Below are 27,661 nucleotides of genomic sequence, written 5' to 3' on the forward strand. Positions count from 1 at the left end.
CCTCCCACCTCAGCCTCCCAAACAGCTGGGACTGCAGCCATGTGCCACCATGCCTGGCTAATCAAAAAACAAAACAAAAGTTTGTAGAGATAGGGCCTCACTTTGTTGTCTAGGCTGGTATTGAAATCCTGGCTTCACACCATCCTCTCACCTTGACCTCCGAAAGTACTGGGATTACAGTCATGAGCCGCCATGCCTGGCCTGGCCTTGCTTTTTTATTCTTTAGCTTTTATAGCTCCATACCCTCTAATGCCACAGGAGTCTGATGAGCGGAAATTTGGATACCATGTTTAGTACTGATTTGCTCCCTTGGCGAGGAGGCACCACTATCACGCTATGTTGAGATTTTTGGCAGCCAAGATCAGAGGGACTCTCTTGTAATGGCCCCATCCCTGAGATCTGAGGGAATAACCCAGGAGACAGGCACCGACTGCTTCCAGGGGAAGCAGCAATCAGTGCACTGAATGCCTTAGCAAGCTGAGTATCACTGAACTTCAAAACTGTGCCAGAGGAGTAGAGTTTTTTTAACTTCCTCTCCTCTGTCAACAGCTGACTTAGCTGATTTTGCCTGTGATGATGACATCCCAGAGTGATGACTGGATTCTCATGATCTGCTTCTCTACTGTTAAGGAGGGATTTTTACCTGATAGCATTTCTCTGATTTTACTTATTTTATTAATTCTTCTATGCCAGTTACTTATAAATTTTGGCTTATTTCTGATTACACTATACCATTTGTAAAACATGAAATTCAAGTTGATTGATTGCTGTAATTTTCTCCTGTCCATATTCTGGATGAATCAAAGATGAGGTTGGCAGTGCTTCTTACTCTTTGAAAACATTTGGTTCATTTTCACAAACAGAAAAATTACATGGCTTCCTGGAGACATTATTGATGTGTTTTTCTGGAAAGTTTGGGCCTCTATTCATTGAGAATCACTAATTTAACCAAAAGCCCACAGATCACTGTATGAATGTGTGTGGGATAGGAAGGAGAAGAGAGAGAAAGAAGGAAAGAAATGTGTTAAAATTTCATTTGAAAGAACCATTTTATTGTTGGATTAGAAACCAAAGACTGTCCATGAAAAAGAGGAACCATTCTAAAATTTTCATAACTTGCTGCATGTGTGTATTTTATTTCTTAATAAAGCTCAAGTAGTTTCTCATGAAAGTCAATGAATAGAGAGCCATTTCAGGACGTGTCTGAATTGGCAGTTGGTTGGAGCTTGGCCGTGATGGGAAAGGACAGCTGTTTGTTGTGGGGGCTCGTCTCCATGGTGTTGGGCAGCACATCTTCAGCTCTTTCTGGGAAGACTCCAAAGTAGGAATAGACCGAGAAAAACAGCATAAGGACATGACTGCATGCTAGTCAGATGGAATTCAGCCTGTACTGCTCTAGCAGAGCTTCTCCAGGGGTTAGAATGTTTTGCTTTTATAGTCATCTGGATTGTTTGTTTACTAAGGGTAGAAAGGTCCCAGCCTCACCCGAGACCTCCCGATTCAGTCTCTGTGGGGAGCTGCTTGGGAATCTGTATGTTAGAGAAGCTCCCAGGATAATTGTGATGTGTGGTCATGTTTAAGAGCTGCTAGTGTAAATAATGGTGAGCAGCAGCACTGGCTGGAAGCACTGTAGAAGTTGCGTGTGTGTGTGTGTGTGTGTGTGTGTGTGTATGTGTATGTGTATTGTGCAAGAGCTATGAGATAAAATCAGGCTACTGGAATTTGCCAAGAAGCAGCACGGGAGACACATTAACCAGATGCCAAGGTTGTGGCCATAGACCTTCCTAGAAACTCCCTCATCTAGGGTGTGCACTTCTGGATTGCACTGACTAGTCCTGATTAAATCCTGTATGCATAGACTCAGCGCAGGCTGGGCTCCAGAAAAGGCCATCCACAATGTTTTCTTTTAAAATTCCACATACTATTTATCTTTGATTTTCTACCTCCTGTGGGAACCCTAGATTCAACTTTCTTTGGTGAGTTTGCAGGGGTTTCTGATGGCTCTCTGGTTTCACGGGTTTCCTTCTTATTTTCTACCCCTTTTATTTGGAATGTCAACCTACAAACTTAAAAGATTGAGCAAACTTTGTAGGAAAACTTTGTAGGTTCCAGAAGCTGGAACCGCATATGATGCTTTCTATTATATGCCTGTTGTATATGATAAAAATGAGGTTTTATTTACTTCTTGGGTACACTAAACATAAACACTCTCTAATGAGGAAAAGAACCCAATGAGGGGGAAAATGCTGGATGCCAATGGATGGCAGTGATTTATGGAACTCTGGGCTCAGTGGTAGTGAAGGATCATCATAAGGGAAGAAGCTATTCTACAGTTTGGTGTAGCTGAGATGACTTTATATCCTAGTTTGCAAGACAGTCCTGGCCTCACCTGTTGAGCTGGTGTCCTATCTAGTTAAGATACCTTTCATGCTGCCCAGTGTCCTGGTTGAGATAATCCGTTTATGTGGTCACCATGAGGATAGGAAACAGAGAGAGGAGATTTTTCTTTGGATCACTGAAGTACTCATTTCATTATATGATACATCCCATTATAGGCTCACTCCTAACATTTGAGGGCCCAGGACAAGACACCCCCCTATTCCATAACCTGTTCCTTGTCTTCTTGCCCTGGCTCCACTGTGCAGCCTGAGGATCCTTGTAAGAATGTGTGTGGATAAGCCAGCCTGCTCATTCAACTTTATTTACACCCACATCCACCAGCTACCCATGAACACCCCTCAGGCCTAGGGGTGTGCACACCTGTGAGTTGATCTGCTTTGGAAGGGTGAAGACTCACACAGGCCCTGGAAGCTGGTTTCAGACCACTTGGGGCAGGAAATTCCAGGCTCATAAGTACCTGGGGAAGAGTCTAGAAGGGAAGTTGTTCCTGCAGGTGGGTGTGTATCACAGCCCTGCAGACTGCTGGCTCCGTGGAGAGGCATGGCTGGAGGTGGGGCAGGAGAGGGCATTCTGAAGCATCAGCCCCCTGATTAGGGATACCTGGCCCTAGAGTGGTCCTGTCCTTTTCACTCCTGCTTTTCAGAGATCCTGCTTCTAACACATCCTTGAGCATCTCAGTAAAGCCAGCTTCCTAAGCCGTTCTGAAGTGTTTGGGTTAAGAACGTTTCACATGTGAATAATGCTTGGTCACCAGCCTGAGGTCCAGCGTATTCTTCATCTGGTCTGATAGAAATCCCTTGTCTTTAAATGTCATATATTTAAGGTAACAACTCAATTTTGCAGGTTGAAACAAAAACTTAAACTATATGAGTTAATGTTTTTAAAGTCAACCAAAGGGAAGGGACCTCTTCCCAGTGTGTTTCATCAATTGAAATCTGGTGAATGTTTTTTTGTTTTCTGGTATGTTCCACCATGTGTGTGAGCATGAAGGTAGGAAAATGTTTGCTCAGCCATTTCCTCTATGGTTTGGTTTGTTGGAGAATCAGTCAAATGGAAAGTTTTTCCTCTGATGTGGTTACAGAATCAAATATTTTATAATTCCCAGGTACTTCTGAATCTTGAATATTTATTAAAGTCAGTAAACACTTTCTCTTTCTTTTCCTTGACTCCCTTTGGATTGAACTAACCCGTAGGGCAACACAGTATTATTTCCCTGGGCTAGGTGCACTTTTCTCTTCATGGATTATTGGGTGCCTGTAGATAGATTCCCCATGCACAGCAGGCAGATGGTGCACCGCACAGTCCTGGAGGTAAATTTCACCAAGAGTATGAGTGGGATTGTGCAACATGGTAGCCCTGGTTATGCATGTTTGGGGCAGGGATTCCCCCCAGCTGTGTATTCCCTGGGAGGCTTGATTTTCCTCTTCTTTCTCTCACTCATCATAAGCATATGGAGAATATGGGTGTTTGAAGAGAAAAAGTTGAAAATAATGTTATTTTCTGCATTTTCTCTCATTTTCTGAGAGCACTCATTCTCCTTCTAATATTAATGTAGATCAGGGAAAATAAAAGCCATTTGTTAAAGAACTAACCATTATGTAATAAATTGTCAAACAATTATGCCGAAGGTGTGTTTACAAACTCCTGTTCTATCTTGGTGGGTTGATTAGCTTCCTTGGGGGTCCAAGCAGCTATGGCTTTCCCATTTTTATAAATGGTTCTGCATTTATAAAATTAAGAATGGACATTTACACAATTAAGAATAGAATTAATAGTGTAAAGGGATCCTTCAAGTATCCATGTGTTATTGCTTACTTTTAACCAATAAATCTTATACCAGAGTGCTCTGCCTGCTTCTGGATGAGCAAGGAGACTCATGGTCTGGTTCTTGGACTTCCCTAGCAGCATGGCCCCCAAATGCCAGTCTCCACTCCCACCTCAAAAGAAGAAACCAAGAATGCCTCTCTGGGACCAGAGGAGATATCGGCCTCTGCAGGCTTGCTGAAGAAGGGAGAAAAAGAACAGCAAGAAGCAATTGAATGCGTTGATGAAGTACAAAATGAAATAGACAGACTTAATGAACAAGCCAGTGAGGAGATTTTGAAAGTAGAACAGAAATATGACAAACTCTGCCAACCATTTTTTCAGAAGATGTCAGAACTGATTGCCAAAGTCCCAAATTTTGGGCTAACAACATTTGTCAACCATCCACAAACGTCTGCACTGCTGGAGGAGAACAAAGAGGCACTGAGTTGAAATGACAGAATTTGAAGATATTAAATAAGGTTACAGAAGAGATTTTTATTTTGATGAAAATCCTTACTTTGAAAATAAAGTTCTCTCCAAAGAATTTCATCTGAATGAGAGCGGTGATCCATCTTCAAAGACCATTGAAATCAAGTGGAAATCTGGAAAGGATTTGATGAAACGTTCAAGTCAAATGCAGAATAAAGCTGGCAGGAAGAGGCAGCATGAGGAACCAGAGAGCTTCTTTACCTGGTTTACTGACCATTTTGATGCCGGTGCTGATGAGTTAGGAGAGGTCACCAAAGATGATATTTGGTCCAACTCATTAGAGTGCTACTTGGTTTCTGATATGGATGATGAAGAAGGAGAAGGAAAAGAAGATGATGATGATGAAGAGGAGGAAGGATAAACAGATACTGAGGAAGAAGACGAGGATGAAGGTGAAGAAGATGAAGATGATGAAGGGGAGGAAGGAGAGAAGGATGAAGGAAAAGATGATTACTAGAACACTGATAGATTCCAACCATCCTTTAAAAAAAAAAAATTCTCCAGTCCCTGGGAGCAAGTTCTAGTCTTTTCTTTTTCCTCTTGTGTTCTGTCACCCTGTTCTTGAGGTCTCTTTTCTCTACACCATGGTTCTCAACTTATTTTGGGGGAAATACCTTGAGCAGAATACAATGGGAAAAGTGTCTCTACCCCTTTCTGTTTGAAATTCATTTTTATCCCTTTCCGTCTGAATAAAAACTGTATGGAATCAACACCACCGAGGTCTGTGGGAAATAAGAAAAACCTGCTCCCTCCGCTCTGCTGGAAGCTGGAGGGTGCTAAGCCCCTGTGTAGTAGTGCATAGAATTCTAGTATTTCCCCTCCTTTCTCTGTATATTGGGCTTAGTGTCTCTATGTGAATATGGACAGGTAGCATTTACCAACATGTATCTGTCTATTTTCTCTTGTTTAAAAAAAGAGAAAAAAACTAAAAAAAAAAAAAAAAAGAAAAAAAAATGGGGTTATAGAAGGTCAGCAAAGGGTGGATCTGAGATATTTGGGTGGGTTAAGTGCGCATTTTGACAACATGGCTTCTCCTTTGGCATGTTTATTGTGATATTTGACAGACATCCTTGTAGTTTAAGAAGACACTTTTAAAATAAATTTTCTTCTAATGATGACTTTAGCCCTGCCACTCAATGGAACAATCAGCAGAACCTGTAGGATCCTATTTGGAATTGACGTTCTCTATTGTAATTTTGTTCCTGCTTATTTTTAAATTTCCTTTTTGTTTCACTGTAAAGGAAAGATGATGCTCAGTTTTAAATGTGAAAAGCACAAGTTGCTTTGTTGTACAATACAACTAAATGTGTACACATACACACACACACATACACACACAAATTTATACCCAAATCACACCACTTTAGTTACTTGTCCACTGGAAAGGTGCTCTTTGTTTTTGAGCTTTAAAGAAGCTAGTCTTCTTTTATTTGGCTGTAACTAGGAAATCAACTGAGCAGGAATGACTATTCTGATATGTGCTTGTTACATTTTTGGTTTTCAGAGGTGGCATGTTGAGGAGGTGCACTTATGGATTGCAGCATAAATATCCACAGGTCCTGGTGTGCGGTGCGTGCGCTCACTCATTATCTTGATGTGCTACTCACAACCACATGTCTCCTTACACTATTGGAAACTTTCGTTCTTAATCATTTAATTTATCCCTAGTGACTCCAGCCTCTCATGACAGACTGAAAGACTAGACTTGATGAAGTCCAGATATATTTTAATTCTCTTATATTAAGCCCAAGGGAGAATTTCTTAGCGACTATGCTGACTTATGTGTCTTGAAAAAACTTTAACTGTGGGAATTTTGATGTATAATGAAGCCAGGAGAGGGACACACTTCATTCCAAAATGCTGCAAATAGAATTTAAGCAAGCAACATGACACACATTCTTTGTTTGTTTCTTTTGCTTTTGTTTTTGCGATGAAGTCTCACTTTGTTGCCCAAGCTGGAGTGCAGTGGTGCCATCTCGGCTCACTGCCACCTCTGCCTGCCAGGTTCAAGTGATTCTCCTGCCTCAGCCTCCTAAGTAGCTGGGACTATAAGCACGCAACACCATGCCCAGCTAATTTTTTTGTACTTTTAGTAGAGACGGGGTTTCACTATGTTGACCAAGCTGGTCTCAAAATCCTGGCCTCAAGTGATCCACCCACCTTGGCCTCCCAAAGTGCTGGGATTACAGGCGTGAGCCACTGTGCCCAGCCGTGACACACATTCTTAACTATTCTCCAAAAGGGAGAACACTAGAAAAGTGGTAGTTTGAAAAAAGAAATGTCCAGTAGCAACTGGATGGCTCATAGCTCCAGTGGTTCTGATAAGTGCTCAGTGGAGAGTCTGATACACATTAGGTGCTCAAGAAAATATTTGTTAACTGAATAAACAAATGAATCAGATCTTGTTCATATAAATTCCAAAGCAGAGAATATCTGCCACAAGTGCTCACATCAACTATGCCTATTAAGCAGCACTGTGTTGTTTGCTTTCACAGAAAGGGATTTGATTTGGTATTTGCTGAAACAGGCCCCCATCTTACAGATGGCATTGAGACTCAGAAGAGTTAAACACTTTCTCACAGCTACTAAGCACTAGGACTAGAATTAGAATGTATGCTTTCTGACCCTAAGTCTAGGATTCTAGGACTTCAAGGGTTTCCTATCTTTTTGAAGTCATGGGGCAGAACAATATAAAGGAGCAGCTGGAAAAACTGAAATGAAATTACTATTCACTCTTACATAGGAAGAATAAAAATAACTCCTGAGGGCCCTGATATATTATGGTAATAAAAATAAGACTGAGGTAGCAGAAGCACATGGACATGCAGGGAACACTTCCAAACATCCCTCAAAAGGCCTAAGTTCTAAGGACAGGAAACACGAGGAAGCAGAGAAGGAAGGAAATGTGTCTAAATTCTTCTAAGCTGTTTCTTTTACTCTTCAGGCCAAGCCGTCTAACTCTAATCAAAATTTCAGGGAAAGCTTATGGCAGATGAGACTTTTGGAAGTACATTAGAAAACAGGAGGGAAAAAGGCCTTATAACTCATTGATTTGTATCTTTATGTTATTTTATAATATTATTAAAGCTCTTTCCATTTTATGTAGATTCTGTCTCTCAGCTGTACTTCAAATCTATTAGGACAAGTCTCTTGTCTCTTTTATATATTCTTTGTACTGTGTCTATATGTGGTGGTCTCTCAGTCAAGCAGGCTGTACAATTTATTCAAAGTGTTCCAAGGAACTTGTGTCCCCCCACTGCTCTGACCTCATTTTTGCAATGTTAATTAAGTTGGGTAGATGACCTATTCGACTGATAACACTCAATAGCTCACTGGTATATGGTAAGTAGTTTATTCTCTTAGTTAGTTGACCATAACTAGATTATAGCCCAAAAAGATATGAAAAAAAAATCAGGTGGTAGAGAGTGGGGAACAGAGGTATAGGACACTGTTTTGGGAAAGTGGATCTTAACTCGGTTATGTCAGGATGAGGTGTCACAAGAAGAGAGAACAAGAGAGAACACTCACCATTAAATTTGGCTTCTGGCCTTGGGTCAACCTTGCATGATGTTTTGTAGACTGAGAGTAAGGAGGAAGAAGTTGAGACAAAAACTTTACTCTCTGTTTGGTCACTGAGAGCAAAGGTTCTCTTTGTGCTAGTTTATTCTTAAGTAGTAGCGTGAGGAGTTGAGGGGTTTATTGCTGAAGAAAATTCATCCTCTTGTGCTAATTGGGCAGAGATTCCAGGGTATTAAAACCAAAATCATTTGACCAGCTGAGTTATAGTAATTTTAGTGCTTACATTGTTTATTTTCACTGTATAACACAACCAAATACTATTCAGTCTGGCTGCATGGAATGAGATATGGCTAATTAGATTTCCTGGCAAACCCAGGTTAAGGCAGAAATGCCATATTAACAGTAGCACCCTTAAACCTGGGGAAAGAGGCTCTTGCCTCATGTCACTTGCTTTAGAGGGCCCTGCTGGTCTTCCTCCACTGTGCCATGCCTTATGGTGAGAGGATTCTGCAGAGCCATGTGGATATTGTCAATCCAAAGCACCCCATTCCCTCTTCTAAACCACTTGGTGCCCCACAATTCCTGCCTAAGTGATCCCAAGATGACTTCCAGGGCCTACATGGGTCTCTCTTGGGGTCTCATCTCCCAGTGGTGAACTGTACCACTTGTGTTGAGCACTCCTAGGACCAAAGAGTGTAGGGCTGTGTATGAATCTTAGATGTGTGGGCTGAGGTGTCCTTGGGAGTGTGTGCAAGGCTCCTCACTGCAGAAAAGAACTGAAGGTGGGAAAGAGAAGAGAAGGGAGTAGGCTACTGGCTGGAGACCCCGGCTCTAAAAATTTTAGGCATGGGCTGACATTTCAAACTCTCCAGTGGCAAACCATTTAGAGCAGTCAACTCACATTGACTATGAAGTGCATGCACTACTTTGAGTAACTAGGCTTGATTGCAGAGGTCCTTGCATGGCCTCCTGGTCTGCATGTTGAACAACAGTGGTTATTGTTCTCTGGACACTAATGCTGTAGGTACTAGATGTGACTGTTCTCCAGAGACATTCCTAGGGAGTTGCTAATAGTGTGGTGGTAATTGCTGTTATTATTTCATAAACATTTTTATTTTTTGTAAAGTTGTCTCCTTGAATACTGGACTGTAAAGGTGTGTGGATGTGTTCTAGCAAATTGAGAATTCTAGTTAATTGAGTTCTGGTTATTTAACTTTTTACTGTGGTTTGTACTTGCTGCTTGTTCAGAGTCTAGGCAATTTTACATGGGCATATTTTATCCTTTCTCCCCATCTCCATTAGTCTTCAAGATCAGGAAGATGATTTATGTCATTTTAAAATAGAGCCTTCCTCTGTCTCTCATTTTCCTTCCCTCTCTCTAAGGTATATTTCTGCCTACTATATCCTGGGCCCTGTGCTAGAATTTCTCTTGTGCTAATTTTTATTGATAACATATGATGGCTTAAAATGTCATCTACTGTTTAGTAAATTCATAATAGAAAATAACTTTGTTCCCTCACAAATTTTTATAGACATTTAAAATTAGCACTTCAATATCCAAGTATTTTGCTTTTTCTTTTCTGGAGAGAAACCGACACCTGTAGGTATTTGTTGACATGTAGAAAATGCATGCAAGAATTTTAAAATTTTTTACCCTATAATTGGTTGTATACTATTAACTAGACCTCTTCTATAGCTCTCTTACTGTATACACTCTTCTGTTTTCCCATATTCTCTCCTCTTTCTCTAAATTCTTCACCCTGTTCTCCACTCTTTCCCTGCCTTGTCTCTGAGTTTTTGTCTCTCTTGCCTCATTTTTCCTTCTTTCTCTCTCACTTTCTTCCCCCACCACTTCTTTCTTGTTTAAACTCCCTGCTCATGTATGTGCCGCTTTGCATTTGTGTTTTTATCTACCAGGGGAAGGACCAACCATCTTTATTTTTAAATTTTGTTTTACTTTAAGTTCTGGGATACATGTGCAGAATGTGCAGGTTTGTTACATAGGTAAACGTGTGCCATGGTGGTTTGCTGCACCTATCAACCCATCACCTAGGTATTAAGCCCTGCATGCATTAGCTATTTATTATTGATGCTCTCCTTCCCCTCCCAGCCTCCCAACATGCCCTGGTGTGTTTTGTTCCCCTTCCTGTGTCATGGGTTCTCATTGTTTAGCTCCCACTTATGAGTGAAAACATGTGGCGTTTGTTTTACTGTTCCTGTGTTAGTTTGCTGTGGATGATGGCTTCTGGATTTATCCATGTCCCTGCAAAGGACATGAACTCATTCCTTTTTATGGCTGCATAGTTATTCCATGGTGTATATGTGCCACATTTTTTTATCCAGTCTGTCATTGATGGACATTTGGGTTGATTCCATGTCTTTACTGTTGTGAGTAGTGCCGCAATAAACATACGCATTCATGTGTCTTTATAATAGAATGATTTATAATCCTTTGGGTATATACCCAGTAATGAGATTGCTGGGTCAAATGATATTTCTGGTTCTAGATCATTGTGGAATCACCACACTGTCTTCCACAGTGGAATCAACCGTCTTTCAAACCAACAAATGACATCCAAGTGTGAAGTCGCAAGTCAAAGAGCTAGAGAGTCATACAGTTTCAGAGTTGTTGCAGTTTTGAAGATTGATCCTCTGGCAGGGTCCTCCTCATTTTGTACTTGAGAATATAGGTCTAGCGAATTATACCACCTGTCCAAGCCCACACAATGACCAGGCTTCCTAGCTCTAATTTATCAGTCCAGTCCTTTTCTTAAAAATAGTTTCTGAATATATGCAGGTAAAAATAATAAATAAGCCACCAAAAGTTACAGACTTATGTATGTCTGTTTCTACGGTGCCAAGGAAAGAAAACAAGGGGGAGGCATGAACATAAAAGAACACAGGTGCACTTATATGTTGTTTCTTCAAAAGATCATGAAAAGATAGCTTAGAAATTGCCATTAAGAACTACAGACAAACAAGCTCAGACAAGTTACGGCAGAGAGGAGTGTACTTAAAGTTAGAAAGCAGGAGAAGCACGCTTATCAACAGGCAGAAAAGGAGGAGCTGTGGACCTTACAGTTGGAAAATGTATTTTAAAAAAATAAAGAAGTTGATCCTTCTTGATTTTTCTTGTTTTGAAATTTATGGCAATATGTACAACAAACCTATTTTAATGTACAATGTAAAATTAGTATGCTGTGATTTACTTGGGCTAATATAATTGTAAAACACTTTAAAGCTAGACCAGCTGTAATTATATTCCCAAAGATTTGATTTTTATCATTATTTACAGTTAATAAGACATTTATGATCTCTTTTTGGTTGTCTCTGGTGAAGCATTGTTGGCGATGCATTCCTGACTTGAAATTCTCCTGTGTGTTGAAATCGAATTAGGAAAATGAGTAAGTAAATAACTTATCCTAGAAGTGTAATCTCTCCTTTGTGACATAAATTAGAAATCCATTCACATCTGTGGAATAATTCCCAGTTTTGCAACTAAATAATCTGATATGCACAAGCAAACATGCCAATCTTTTCTCAGTCTAGGAGAATTTGGTCACTTTCTACTTGAACAAAACAAGCTACATGTGCTTTTAAATAGATGTATCATTTTCTCAAAATTGGATTATAAAGAGCTGATCTGAGATGCAATCAGATGGATAATTAAACAGCAAAGGTAAGAGGCTTCTGACTGTGCATGCTTACAGAGTTAATTGAAAAAATAAAATATGATTTTTAATTCTAAAGGTAATTTGACCGATGCACGTGTACAATGATGTAAGGTTCTCTCATTTTCCATTTTAATCTTGGGATCGTGGAGCCATTTGAACCTAGCTTTCTCACAGAGAATGGACAAAGTTTGACTGGAGAAATCTGACCGCATTTTATGTTTTTCTGGGGTGTGTATAGTTGAATGAAAACATGAAGATAATACTTTTAAACAATTTTTTGATTTTCTTTTTTCTTCATTCAGCTATGATACTTTATTTTCTCAGATCTGTTTAATCAACTGGAATACTTTTTCAAGTGATTTTTAAAATGGCAAGAAATGTTCCCTCTTCCATAATGTACCTGTTGCCTCTGAAATGCCATCGGTGTTTGAACTTTTAAATCCTTATTTGTGGCAGTTATTACATTTTGCTTCTTGTTATAGTAATTTGGATTGCAAACATATCTTTTGTAACAAATTTTAAACTCCTTGAGGGCAGAGTTCATATCATTGTCTTCTTTACCCTGGACCTTTCATTGGATTGGTGAAATGTTTGTGGAATTGGCAAATGAAGGTAAGACATACATTGCCTTCTGAGAGTGGGCAGACATGTGGCGGGCTGTTGCTGGGTAATGTGCTCATAATGTCCTGCAGATTAATTTGGTTCTTTGATCAAAAATGAAGTGAAAACATGCATCTGCGGTTCAACCTTTTCCCGGTGTTACTCAAAATGTAATTCAATGTGATCAATTACACTGAAAATAATTGAGAAATGAGATGACACTTAAATTAGTTGAAGAGAATTATGGGTTTTGTCCTTGGTTCTTTGGATAAGGAAACTTTTAGTGTTTTCTCAGACATTTGCAAAATTCCAGGGGTTGTCTGTTCTTGCCTATAGGACATCCAGATCCTGAGGCTTTTCTTATCATTTCTCATTTAACTGCTTATTAATTCTTTCCAAGAGAAGGAATAAGAAGTAGGAATTTTTGCTGTTAATTGAACCTTCCCTTAAAACTGTTTGGACTGTCTTTTGGGCTATTGAGAAAAACTGTTTGGTCACTTTTCCTGGGCTTCTGAGAGTCCAGTTAGAAGAGTTCTTTATTATTGTCATTACATAGTTAATAATAATATTTTCTGTTTCACTTTTACATAGCATAACTTTTCAACAAACCTGGCAAAACATCATCCAGGCATTCTGGTCGGTAAAGATCCTGTTATCAGTTGTGCTGCAAGACATTCTTGAGCCGATAGTGTAACGGGTCCAGTTTCCCCCTTTTGGCTCCGTAGAGAGTCAGCAGCATAGCAGAGGGTCCCATGGAAGTAGGGATAAAAGGGAATTCTTCTTTGGCTTTTAAAAATCTCTCAACTCCATTTAAAACTCTGTAAGTTTTCCTCCTTGGGAGATATGGAGTGGTTCCAACATCCTTAATATCAGTTGCCTTTTGGTCAAATTCAACCTTTAATCCCTTCTAAGAATGGGAAAATAAAGACATCTACTATGACGTCCCAAAGGCCTCTAGTTATTGAGAGAGCTGGCAAGACTAGAATTATAACTTGGGCCTCTGCTATTATGAATATATTGCTTGCTGTGAACTCACTTGGAGCAAACTTGTGTTATTGTAGAAGTAGGAAAGAGGCCAAAAGAGAGACAGGGGCAAAAAGACATGATCATTACAAAGAAAAGATAAATGTTTGAGCTGATGGATATCCCAATTTTCCTGATTTGATCATTACACATTGTGGACAGGTATCAAAATATCATGTACCCCCCAAATATGTACAACTATTATATATCAATAAAAACAGCTTAAAAGGTGATCAAAAGCAGTAGCAGAAATATATTCCTCATGTAATTTTCATCGCATTTGAGCATCTAGGATTTTTGACAAGACTTCCGTCTACCATAGGGTGCTTGGGAGGCCTAGTGATCTCCAGAACTGTGGGGTGTCAGTTCATCAGTCTGCTCCAAGACCACGTTAAGTGCTTACTTAATGCAGAGCACTATCTTCAATACTTTGAAGATTCTAAGTTCCATTTTTGACCTGTCTTCTATGTTGGGCAACTTATTTTTATGAGTTTTGCTTCTGCCTCCTCATTTATATGTAGGCAATAGTAATAGTAATGGCTGGGTAACCTCACAGGGAACTGCAGGTTGAAGGTGGGGAAGCATCTTATTCTAATATACCCGTATAAAGACATAAAGACAGCATTTATATACTTGTAGTCAAATCATTGGTTCATCCTATTTTCTGCAGGTGAAGATAGATATTACCAGTCTATGGCCAATTATCTTTATCCAGTTCAATTTGGCCAGGTCAATGAAACTTGTATTTATGTCATACTCTTGTATTGTGGGAGATAAAAGAATAGTGCCCCTAATTTAGTTTTGGTAAAATTGAGGTTAAGTGATTTTCCCAAATTTATTTTGATATAAAGTAAATTGCAGATACAAGTTTTTCAGTCCCTAACCTTTTGTTCTCATTTAATTATTCCACGAAGAAATGCTGCATATTAAAATTATCTTCTTAAATGGCTCACTCAGTCCTTTCGTCCCTGACTTCTCCAAGTAAAACAACTAACCCCCGTTTTTCAGTTTGTTGTGAATTCAGTTTGTCCAAACTAGGCTGGGGATAGGTTAATTAAATAATTATATAGTGATTAACATGGGTTAGCATTTATGTCAAATTGGGGCAAAACCACCTTTTGAATACCTAGAAGATAGTGAAATGTACTTAATACTAACATCATCATGAATATCAATCACAGGTTTAGAAGTCTTTTGATATATATGAGCTAAATACGGGGTTGAATTCCCACCAATCATATCTTAACAGATTTTTTGAAAAAGATAAGTCTCTGAATCAGCTGGTTTGTCTCTTTCTCATAAAAATGACAATAAAATTATGGTATGTGAACTTCTGATTATTTAGATTCCAGTTAAACAGGATTTTACTTTAATTTCTTTTATTATGAAGAGAGAGAATAATGGTTTCTTTTCAGTTCCATTTAGGAGGAACTTGTTTCTTTCAGAACACCAAATGAAGCCTTCTTGCTGGCCATCCTATAGGACCTTTGCACTTGAATCTCGGGGGTTTCTGAATTTGGGACATTTTATAATATCTCTTAAGATTTTTCCAGATGATCTTTAAAAATGGGTTCTAGAGAGATTTTAACAATCAAATTAATGGTTTCTCTGTTTAACTCTTTTAAAACATTATTTTCATGATCCTCTGTGTGTGTGTGTCTGTGCACAGGGGGTGGGTGAAGGGAGATGTGGGGAGAACAAGCAATAACCAAAGAAATAACAGTAGAACTTAAAAATATTTTCTACTAACTTGCTTGCTAATAATTATTCAGGCAGCTTTATGAAAGCTCTTTGGAAATTCTAGAAGTGTTTCCATTTCAGGCTTAATATATTTGGATCATAAATAAATATCAGATACCTTTTGGAGGCATTAGAAACTAAACATTATGCAAAGGCTACCCTCTGTTGCGTCAGGAGCTTGAATTGTTTTCATTAAAATATCTGCTGTGAAAGCACTGAGATTAGATGGGATGTTAGCTCCCCTTTTTCCTGCTATCAAATGTCAGAGATTTGTATTGTTGGTAGAAACTGAGATTTCATTTTCCTTCATCCCATTCTGATGCTGGCTTCCCTGAAGCAACACTCCTGTTCCAGATTTTTATGCTCCAGGTAAGTCAGAAAAGGAATTTCGGTGAGGCATGAGTTTTTTGATGAAACGTGGGGGAAAACCAAATGGGCATCTTCAGAATGAAAGCGTATGTCTTTGTCTGTCTGAATGTGTGAAAAAGAAAAATGCTGAACACAGTCTAAACCTCCTGCTGGTGTGATTATTGAGTAGTGTTGATGGTCAAAATATGAATGAAGGTTTTTCTGTTGCAAAATGCTTTATGTTATGTACAGGGCAGACATCTGTGTGCCTGCCTTAAATTTATGTACTAATAACATCTGTTCCAAGAAATCCTGTCAGGTCTTTAACAGTACCATTTTGTTCTGAGTTATTCTGGCAAATGGATGATTTTGCTTGTAAGTAATTATTTTTTGAATTTCTAAATACAAAGTCACATATGGTTTAATGTATGGGGAGGATGCCTTTTTCACCAATGAAAACTTTCAGGATTGACTAATTGCATTTTCTTTTAACAAAATATCATTCATTATTTTCTTCTATTTGGAACAGATGTAAATATCAACAAAATAGATTCAAGCAAATTGAATCTATTACAGATCTGTAATCTGTACAGAGATTACAGATAAATGATAATAAGAAAAATCATGAGAAAACCCAACCCAAATAATTGAGTTAGGCTGTACTATAAACAAAGTAAATTTAAAAACATATGTCCCCAAAGAACTGTGGCTAGTAGGATAGATACTCTCTGAGGCTACCCTCCTAGGGTTGTAACAGTAATTCTGCTGAAACCAATTAGGCACTGTTAAGAGCAACTTCTCGCTGCTGATGAAGGGACTGGATCCTGTAGCTTGGTGTCCTTGTCAAGTCCTCAGTGTGTATTCAGCTTGCCCCTGCTAATACACACTGGTCTTAAATAAAACAGAGTGGCAAATATTTAGAGTGAGTTTTATGTGTCTTTGGGATTTTTCCTTCCCCGCCATTGGTAAATAGCACGTTTCCTCTGGTGATCTGTGACCTTTGAGATAACTTCCCTTGTTAAACACACATTCATTTGTGTGGGTGTTTGTTTTCTTTCTTTTTTTCAAAAGCTATTCCTTCTTTTCTACTTTATATTCAATTGCTTTCAGCACAGAGTAAAGTAAAGATGAACTCTTGTCTGTAGTTTTGAAGGGAGGGAATGAGAAGCAAAGGAATTAGCGATCACAAAGATAAACCTACAAAGGCAAACTAAGTAGAAACATGCTTTTTCCGTTGCAAATTATGCTTCACTGCTATAGGCTGTAATCCCTATGCTGACATATCTCAGAATAAAATGTAAGTTGCTTGAGATGCTATTCTGAAGCATGTGATATGGTTTTATTGATTGATAAATTTATCCATATGATGATAGTCGTAGATTTTCAGAGGCCCCATATGGACTGTTTGAAATGAAAATGTTATATTGGCAATGGATGAGAACATGCCACTTGCCCTGCTCCATACAAACTTTGATTCCTAGGAATCAGCACATGTTAGAGAGCTGGAGGCCACCGTATGGTGTGCAAGTGCTCCTGTGCTGAAGTGACACCAGAACAATCACCACATTGCCATCAGGCCATCCATCTGAGGCAGGGTTTTCCTTCTTCTTTCAATCTATATCATTCCTGGAGAATTTGCCGAGGCCCCCAGGGCAGTGCTGAGGCCTCTAGCCCCACCAAATCTCTTTTTCTGTCCCTTCATCATTTTCAGGTCTGACTGCGTGTAGTTTTCCTGTGTTCTCTAATTTCTGGGCCAAAGCTTGGCAGGGCGCAGGGGTGGGATTAGGTTGAAGAGGCCAGTATGACCAGGCATACCAAGGTCCATTGTGCTATACCAGAGGTATTACATTAGACTAATGAAGGGATTATATAAACTTAGCTCTCCATCTGAATTCTCTTATTAACACATCACTGTGAGTCAGCCTGCTGCTTTCAGTGTTGTGTGTTTTTTTCCTTTGTTACTTCTGTTGCTGCTAAGGATATTGGTATCATTTGTTGTATCAGTGTAACTGACTTGTACTTCAAATCAGTATCTCAACCAACCTAGAATTTCTTGTCTAGCGATGGTAGGTGGTATGGGGTGGTAGTGGTGTTGTCTCAGGCTAGTATATGATAGTATGATTTTGAAGTCTGTTTTTTTTCCCCCTCATTTAACAAACTAGTGTGAACATCTATCCATGCCTTTTAAACACTTTTCTCCAAGGTAATTTTTTTTTATAGTTTTTTAATGGTTAAATAACATTAATTCAGCCAATAAAATTTAAAATTTTTTGCTACTGTAAAAATTATTGTGTATCTCCTGGTAGTTAAATCAGGATTATTTCCTTAGGATGCAGAGCTTGTAGGTTAAAGAGTATAGTTATTAATAAAGGTTTGTTTTTTTGGCCGAACTGCTCTCCAGAAAGTTCTTTTCCCTTTCAATTTATTCTCCTACCAGCAGTGCATGAGAGGGCACATTTTCCCATATCTTAAGTAGTGTTGTTTTGTAAAAACGTTGCCAATCTGATATGGGGCAAATGGAATTTCACTGTAGTTTTTCTGTGTTTGTTAAGTCACTAGTGAGGTTGGATAGTTTTTTCCTTTGCAAATTGCCTATTAATGTTCCTTGTTTATTTTTCTTTTGAGATGCTTATTTTCCAGTTAATTTTATTAATAATTTTTGTATAGTATAGATAGTAATCCATGTGTCTATAGGTTGTTTATAATGTAAATATTTTTTTCCAGGTTTCTTAGTCACTTTTTGACTTTTTCCTTTGGGTATATTTTTACATTCGAAGTTTTTGTGCATGTGATTGAGTCTTTTTTAATTGTGGTAAGAATATTTAAGATGAGACTTGCCCTTTAAAATTTATTTACATCTATAATATAGTATTATTAACTATGGGCACAATGTTGCACAGCAGATCTCTAGGACTTAATCGTTTTACATTACTGGAACTTTATACCCACTGAATAGCAAATCCCCATTTCCCCCTTCCCCAGCACCTGGGCAGTGGTTGAGTCTGTGATGTTTTCCTTTTAAATTGCTGCCTTTGGAGTTAATTTAGAAACGACTTCATCATCCCAAGATCACACACACTTTTCCTACATTTTCTTCCAGTTTCTTTATTTTACATGCAAATCTTAATCCATCTGGAATTTATTTTGTTGTATAGGAGTGCAAGAATTTAACTTTATATTTTTCTCAGATAGTTTTCCACTTGCCAGTGGAATAATGATTTGTTGAATAATCTATTCTTTGCTTTTTAAGTTTTACCTTGAAAAAACACAATATAAAATTTTGGATCTAGTTTTTTTATATAATTCATTGATATCTCTTTGTTTTGGACAGCGTAACGTTGTTTTAATTACTGTAATGCAGTTAAACATCTGATAGCTTGAATCATTCTTATCTTTTTCAAACATTTCTTGGCAGTTTCTTGCATCATCTCCTGACCAGATGGTTGTCATAATGTCTTAATTGCTCATTCTAACATTGGTCTCACTTGCTTCTAATCCATTCACAACAAAGCTGGCTGAATTCTTGTTCTAAAACACAAATTGGATCACATTACGCTCTTCTTGTTGTGTATACTTCCAGCCATTTTTATAAACTAAGAATGGGTCCTTTGCCTATAGCAACATTTTAACCTGAAGTCCAAGCAACTTCTGAACTTCAGAGTGTAGATACCATTTCGGTGATTTTTTTTTTTTTTTCTGAGTAGAGGATTGATAGTATCATAGGTTTTGAAAGAGCCATGACTCCAAGACATTAACAACCTCTGTGCAACAGGAAGAAAGTCAGACCCCCCAGAATGGCTTGTGAGGAGCAGGTCCTCCCTTGGTTGACATTTCTTTCTTACCTGCCTGCCCTCTCCCTGACCACTGTACCACATCCCCACCCTCTCCCTCCTGGACTGCTTGCAGTTCACTAGCCAGTCTGCTGTTTCACGCCCCAGTGCCTTTGTACATGACTCCTGCCAAAGTGTTCTCCCACACATACCTCGCCCACCTGGAAAGTTGTTCCTTGTCCTTCAAACAACAATCAAAGAACCTCCTCCTCTATGAATCTTTGTCTGATCCCCTTAAGGAATGCTGACCTCTCTCCTTTATTTTTAACTGCTGTACTTAATCTGCATTTTTACTGTTACTCTTCTACTCTTCTTCCTCTAGTCATACTATAATATCTTTGGGAATAAGGACTGTGTTTTTGTAACCACAGAGCCCACTGCCTGGCATAGCTTAGGCACTCGGTGAATGCTTGATGAACAGATGAATGAATACAAAAATGAATGTATGGCAGGACATAGCCCTGGTGAAATCACTGGCAGGGGCTTGTGTGAAGTAACTGCATAAGAAAAAAACAGCATGCCATTAGAGGTGAAGGGACCAGCTTTGAGTTTAACAGAAATAAGGACAGAATGGGTGAAGCCGTAATGTCAACTTTGAAATACCACCATATATTAAGAAACCACATTTGAAGTTCTAAGGATCCTTAAATGAAGACGCTTTTCACTAAATACTTTTCTAAATTTCCCTGAGTGGTTATAACATAGAGGACCTATTTCCTGAGCTACCAGGGTCCTAACACAAACCTTATTATGAGCTGGTCACCAAGAGTTATTGGTAATCACAAGTAATGAAAGCATGGCTTTGGGTGAGTGGGTGGGTAGCGTGGGTGAGGTGGGATATGCCATGTTTTGGACCAAAGCTATTCACATTGGTGTGTAGCCATTGTTTTCATGATTCTAGCACCCAGTGGATGTTGAGTAAATATTTCGTGAGTAATTAAATGCTGAGTATGTAGCTGGGGGTATGACAGCCAGCTAACTGTGATGTCTACTTTCTCAACTCTCTGAGGTGGCAATGCTAATTTTGCTGGAGATAGTGGCATCACTGTTTTACTTGGTTCCCTCTATTCATACTACCTAATTTTAGCTAGTTCTTGCTATTACTTGCTTTGTTTACTTCTTGGATTCTCTATCGTGTTACCTTTGATGCCACCCACCATCTTACTCTGGGCAAATGAACCTTGTATTTTTAAGAATGTTAAGTTCATCTGACATAAGCCCTTCAATTTCACTCCTCAAATTCTCCTACATCAGCATTCTTTTTTTCTACCCTGGGGAAAAAGACCTCCTAAGTATGCTTCCTCTTCTTCTTAAATATTGCCTGTGCAACTTTTTAACTTTTAATCTCTCTTTGTCCATTTACCTCTTCCTTTGTTTGCAGACATCATTAGAATTCTCCATCCTTGAAACAACTCAACAAACAAAAATTTAATAATTGAATACCTTAACTTTCACTTTTCTTTTTACCTCCAAACTTCTTGAATGATCTGTGACCACTATCTACACCTTTTCTTCATACATTGAGGTCTGGAAATCTTTATTATATGGTTTCTTCTCTCAGTCTCCAAATTACTAAAAAGTCAATTTCTCAGTTTTCATTTTTATTCACCTCTTGATAACACTCGAAACCATTAAAATTCCCCTTTATTTTGAATGGGCTCTTTCTTAATGTCTATCACGCCCAACTGTCTATTTCCTCAGATCTTTCTGTTTTGTTTTCTGTTTCTTCCATGGTCCTCTTTCTGATGTCCTGAGAGTAGATATTAATGTCTAATATCTGCAGGGATGACACCCCAACCCTAACCTTCAACACAGGCCTCTTTCCTATGTTCAGATCTACTGTTTCTGGAAAGCTCTACCATCTGCCCTATGAAAGCTTCAACAGTAATAGAAATTCCATGTAATTTAAAACAAAATTCCACCTATATGTTCTTTCAAGTAAATGTTTAATTTGAAATACTTACATTAATGATGAAGCCATTTTTCTATCCACCCAAACCTGAGACCTGAGAATGAGCTGTTTGCTGATTCTTCTCTCATAGCCAACCAGTTTCAATGTTCCCTGATTTCTGCTGTTACCCAGGCTTTCCTTTATGTTCCTGCTTTTATGGTGCTTATCTAAACCCTGTACTTTTGGCATGTAATATTGTATTGACTATTTATTTATTTATTTATTATTTTATTATTATACTTTAAATTCTTGGATACATATGCAGAACGTGCAGGTTTGTTACTTAGGTATACACGTGTCATGGTCGTTTGCTGCACCCATCAACTGTCATCTACATTAGGTATTTCTTCTATCCCTCCCCTATCCCACCCACCCTCTGACAGGCCCTTGTGTGTGATGGTCCCCTCCCTGTGTCCATGTGTTCTCCTTGTTCAACTCCCGCTTATAAGTGAGAACATGTGGTGTTTGGTTTTCTGTTTTTGTGTTAGTTTGTTGAGAATGATGGTGTCCAGCTTCATCCATGTCCCTGCAAATGACACGAACTCATACTTTTTATGGCTGCATAGTATTCCATGGTGTATATGTGCCACATTTTCTGTATCCAGTCTATCATTAATGGGCATTTGGGTTGGTTCCAAGTCTTTGCTATTGTGAACAGTGCCACAGTAAACATATGTGTATATGTGTCTTTATAGTAGAATGATTTATAATCCTTTGGATGTATACCCAGTAATGGGATTGCTGGTCAAATGGTATTTCTAGTTTGAGATCCTTGAGGACATGCCATACTGTCTTCCACAATGATTGAACTAATTTACACTCCCACCAACATGTAAAAGCATTCCTATTTCTCCACATCCTCTCCAGCATCTGCTGTTTCCTGACTTTTTAATAATCGCCATTGTAACTCGTGTGAGATGGTATCTCATTGTGGTTTTGATTTACGTTTCTCTAATGACCAGTGATGATGAGCTTTTTTTCATACGTTTGTTGGGGGCATAAATGTCTTCTTTTGAGAAGTGTCTGTTCATATTCTTTGCCCACTTTTTGATGGGGTTGTTTGAGTTTTTCCTTGTAAATTTGCTTAAGTTCCTTGTAGATTCTGGATATTAGTCCTTTGTCAGATGGATAGATTGCAAAAATTTTCTCCCATTCTGTAGGTTGTCTGTTCACTCTGATGATAGTTTTTTTTTGCTGTGCAGAAGCTCTTTAGTTTAATTAGATCCCATTTGTCAATTTTGGCTTTTGTTGCCTTGCTTTTGTTGTTTTAGTCATGAAATCTTTGCACATGCCTATGCCTTGAATGGTATTGCCTAGGTTTTCTTCTAGGGTTTTTATGGTTTTAGTTCTTATGTGTATGTCTTCAATCCATCTTGAGTTAATTTTTGTATAAGGTATAAGGAAGGGATCCAGTTTCAGTTTTGTGCATATGACTAGCCAGTTTTCCCAACAACATTTATTAAATAGGGAATCCTTTCCCCACTGCTTGTTTTTGTCAGGTTTGTCAAAGATCAGATTTTTGTAGATGTGTGATATTATATCTGAGCCTCTGTTCTGTTCTATTGCTTTATGTATCTGTTTTGGTGCCAGTAGCTTGCTATTTTGGTTACTGCAGCCTTGTAGTATAGTTTGAAGTCAGGTAGTGTGATGCCTCCAGTTTGCTCTTTTTGCTTCAGATTGTCTTGGCTATATAGGCTCTTTTTTGGTTCCATAAAGATGCTTTTCCTGGCTTTTGTTTCTTCTCTAGGATATTCTTTACATTGCAACCAGAATAAGTCATCAAAGGTCCAGTTATGCTACATTCTTGCTCAAAGATCTTCAATGAATCCTGATTTCTGTGTGATAATGGTTAATTTCCTACATGGCTAACATGTACTCTGAAGCCAGGCTGCCAGGATTTTGATCCTGGTCCCACCACCTAGTTTTGTGACCTTGGAAACATTACTCAACTCGTTTGTGCTTTAGTCCCCTCAGTGAAAAATGGGGATAATCATAGTGCTACCTTATAGGGTTGTTGTAATAATTAAATGATTACCCTGCACATGGTAAACAGTCAATGAATGTATGCTATTATTATTTGTCTGCTATTTGTGGGCTTTCATATTTTATCTCAAATCCAACTTTCTCACTGCTCACTATTTCTAAACACACTGCACATTTTCAATATATATGCATTTCAATATCTATCTTCTGCTTTCTCTGCCTGTAATACCCTTTTCTACCCTCTATCTCTCCAGTGTCTTTAGAAATTCTATCAATCCTTCAAATGAACCTCAAATAGACTTCCTCCACGAACCTTCACCTGTCATACCAGACATAAATGATTGTTTATTTTTCTGAAATTTTTCAGCCTATCTTATACTTTTCCTGTTTACTTAATTCATGTTGGCTTAGTTTGGTTACACACGAACAAATCTTATGTTGCCTGATGGACTGTAAAGTCTTTGAAAACAGGGTTTGTGTTTATTTTTTTTTCCATATTCTAAAGTAACAAGGAAAGTTCTCCAAACATAAATGTACTAAGTATTTGTTGAATGAATATAGGAGGAAGGGTATAGGTTTTGGATAAGAAATCATCATTATCAAATTAGTCAAAAATGACAAGAGTATTGTGTTGGATGCATAAGTATAGAATTAGTACATCTAACTCATCCCTCACTAATATGTTTTTGCTGTTAGCTTGCTGCTAACTGGGCACTGGCTGTTACCTTGCAAAGTCTCTAAGTAGGAAAGAGTGTGGCGCATTTAGAAACTCACAGATCAGCAATACTGTAGTGAAGTGAAGGAGGGAGAAAGTGCCATGGGTTGAAGTTGGAGAGAGATGGGATAGGTCACTAGAATTTGCAGGCCAAGTTATGGAGTTTAGTTTAGTTTAGTTTGTGGTGGTTGTTGTTGTCGTTGTTTTTCAGAACAATGGAAAGCCTTTGAAGGGTTTTAAGCTGGGGAATAAAAAGATAATACTTTACTTTTAAAATTGCACCCAGGATGGATGGAAGATGAATGAAAGCAGAGAAAACAGTTGGGCACTCTTGTAGGTGAGAGGCTGCATGGCCAGGGCTCAACTGGCAACAATGGAGATGGAGAGAGGTGGGTGGAATTGAGATTTATTTTGAAAGTAGAATGGACAGGATTTGCTGATTAAATGTTAGGGAAAAGAAAGAAAGCAATTTGATGTGATGTCCCAGTTTCTCACTCAAACATCTACATGCATGTTGTGGCCATATTTCTTATTTAACTTATGGATGCAAGAAGGTTTCATATAATAGATAATTTCCAACAATTCTTAGGCATCACTTTACCTGACTTAATACAAAAGTCTGATGCCTTTGGGATAGAATGAATTGTTCCTGTACGACCTCCAGAGACCGAGTCATTGTGGGCGCTTGTCACGCAGTACTCACTGAGGTGTAGGGGGATGCCTTCAAGGAGAAGATGTATCTTGAGATGGATCTAGAATGAATATCAAGCTAAATTTAAAATTATTAAGGATGGAATGAAGTTTGTGTTCATTACCCACAGTCCATTTGTGTCAATTTTCTGGGATGTCTATTATCCTATAAAAAACATGTATTTCCCCAGTTATAAGAGCTTTGATATTGGTGTGAAAACAATGGTTCCTAATTAAGCCATAGGGTATTTTAGGAATTTAAATAAATGTTTGGTGGTTATCAACTGGGAACTTCTGGAGAGGTGAAATATTGTATTGGGGGATGCATTGTTCTTTTTAAAGGCCACATGGTGTTCTGCTACTTATATGTCATATCATGTACATAGCCAGTTCCTTCCTGGTGGACATTTAGGTTGTCTCAACCTTTTCCTATCTCTAACAGTGCATGCTTGTGCAAGTATATCTGTAGGGCAAAATCTTAAGGATGGAATTATTAGGTAAAAGCAGTTACCAAATTTACCAATCTTCCTTTCCAGAAGATTGTCTGGGAATGACTGATTTTCTTACCACCCTAACAACACAGATGCTAATCTCATAGGAAAAAAAATGCTACTTCATTTTAATTTTAATTCATGTTTCTTTTGTCAGGAGTACAATCAAGTACCTTCCTCCTATTAACATGTTTATTTCCTCTTCTCACTTTTAACCATTCTTGAACCTCTATAATTATGAGAAAGTAATGACTATCAAAAAGAAAATTTGCTCATTTTTCTGCCATCTCTCAAGGCACTGAATAGAGGTCCTAATTTCCAGGTCTGTGCAGACTGACTTGGGATACTCAGGTAATGGTCTCTCTTCTGTCAGTGAACATATGTATTGAAGCATATATATGCCAGGCTCAGTACTAAACACAAGGGGTACAGTCAATGAACAAAATACACACAATATTCTACCCTCATAGAGCTTACATTTTAAAGGGGGTAGCATACAAAAATAGATTAGCTAAAAATATAAATATCAAGTGGTAATAATACCACACAGAAGAATAAAGCAGAGAAAGGGTTTAGATGGTGAAGATAGGAGAGCTGCTCTTTCACATGATGTTAACAGGAAAAGCATTTCCAAGTACTTCTCCCTGCTTCTTTCTTATCTGTGTGCTCTAATTTTACTCTCCCTCCCTTGTTTGATTCTTACTGTTTCTTGCAAGTGTAAATTCTCTAATGCAGAACATGGTCAGTGTTTAGTTAATGGCTTTCCCATAATAATTACATTAAAATGATTTCTCTTCACTATGAATTCTCTGACATGTCAGAACAAACAAATGCTCTCTAAAGGCTTTTTAAAATCTGTTAAATTTATAGGGTGTATTCCAGCCCTCATCAAGGGTCACTTCACTGCATTCTCAGATAGTGCCCGCTGTCCTGCGTATGCCTGCTGTCAATCACAAAAGAGATGGCTTCTTAATGGGGCTGGTTTATGACTTTTTTTCCTTAAAACAAAGTCAGTCTTCATTTGGAAAAGTTGTTCTAATGAGGGAAAGTAGAAATAAAAATTCATCGTAGCTTCTGTGGTCAGACATAAAATGTCTACAGCAGGATTGATCTGGAAACATAAGCTTTTATTAATTTGTTTATCTGTATACTTCTGAAGCTAGAAAGAAAGACTTTTACCATAGAAGCACTGACAACTTAATTTCCATAATGGATTCAAAGATCTAAAGAATATCCTCAATTTACATATTCTCTCTGAATTTATGTTCAAAGAAAGGGTATTAATATAAATGTAAAGTAAAATAAGACAAAGCCCAAGTATACTAAGACTATTCAAGGCCTGCAATGCAAATTGCAGTGGAAAAGTCTACCAGTAAGTTATTGGGAAACAGAGAGAAACTTGGGATCCAAAGATAGGAGAGGATACCCACTATCAACTTTCAGTGAAACCACAAGCTGGCCACTTAGCTTTTCTTCTGGTCTCGAGTCAAATGTGAAACAATAGCCTTTATTTATTAAATACTTTGTCTAAGGCACTGTGCTCAGTACATTATATATTATCTCATCCTCATAGTGAGCCTGAAGGGTAGTAATTTCATTGTAACTTATAGATGAATAAACTTAGAGACAGGTCAAATAGCCTGCCCAAAACAAGCAGTTAATAAGTGGAATTGGGATTTAAACTTAGATTTGTCTGATTCCAAAGCTTGTGCCCAACCAGTGTTTATTGAGTACCTTCCAAAGAGCCAAGCAACAGTTTAAAATAGGTTCACATATGTTCAACTATCACAACAACCAGATAGAGTAGATATTCTGTTGAAGATGAGGAAATGAAGTGGGGGAGAAAAAGTGATTGTGTTGAGGTCACACATCTAGAGAGTCGAGTCAGAATATGTATGAACTCAAAACCTCTAGCGCCAAACCCCTGATTTTTCTTTTTTAAACGTGACTATAGTCTATTCTCTGTACAATATTCATAATATTTTTCTCCAGTTGCCTGCTCCCTTGAGGTAAAGGGATAATTAGCAGAGATTCCTTGCAGAAAATTGTCAAATATCAGCACTTTTAAAAACAGTGCTGAATTTTCCCATTATTTATCCCATTACTTCATTGAGCCTAATTTCGTACTTCTAAAAACAGCATAAGTTCTGTGGGTAGTGTTCAGTATGCTTCAGCGAACCGAATGCATCCTGGTGGCCTGAGAAGACTCCTACTGCTTCTAAACATGTATGAATAATGGTTGCCACCTGCAAGTAGCTTAGGCAGTGGGCAATCATACTTCAATTCTAAAGGGCTTGGAAGGGCTGAATATTTTCTGTTTGAAGCTCACGCTAGATTAAATGAATTCTTGATCTTAATCTACTTTGAACTCTACTTGGAACACATCATGAGTTGTTTTTGGC

At 38.3% G+C, this 27,661-nt stretch overlaps 1 protein-coding gene and 1 pseudogene across 2 annotated transcripts in view; both read left to right on the forward strand.

The window, feature by feature from the left end:
- The window catches only part of LOC111541612, a 61,644-nt pseudogene extending 56,005 nt beyond the window's left edge, over positions 1–5,639 (forward strand).
- PDE4D (phosphodiesterase 4D) overlaps positions 1–27,661 on the forward strand; it is a 1,617,209-nt gene that overhangs the window by 56,007 nt on the left and 1,533,541 nt on the right. The gene's annotated exons all lie outside the window — the stretch shown is intronic.

Source organism: Piliocolobus tephrosceles, chromosome 4 (genome assembly GCF_002776525.5).
Source record: "Piliocolobus tephrosceles isolate RC106 chromosome 4, ASM277652v3, whole genome shotgun sequence".
Lineage (NCBI taxonomy): Eukaryota > Metazoa > Chordata > Mammalia > Primates > Cercopithecidae > Piliocolobus > Piliocolobus tephrosceles.